Consider the following 201-nt stretch of genomic DNA (forward strand, 5'->3'; position numbering starts at 1 on the left):
ACCTGTCGCGAGCATTGCAGGCGGAGACCGACAGCTCCTCCATTAGAACCTTGAAGGGGACACTGCGAATCGGCGAAACACCAGCTTCCATCGCGCTGAGGAAACATTCGATGGTTGGCCATGGACCATTGGACGCTGGGATTCGTCGCCGGGCGATCGCCGCCGCCGCCGCGTTACCCGGATCCAGACTCGTTGCTGTGT

This window comes from Asparagus officinalis, chromosome 2 (genome assembly GCF_001876935.1).
Source record: "Asparagus officinalis chromosome 2, Aspof.V1, whole genome shotgun sequence".
NCBI lineage: Eukaryota > Viridiplantae > Streptophyta > Magnoliopsida > Asparagales > Asparagaceae > Asparagus > Asparagus officinalis.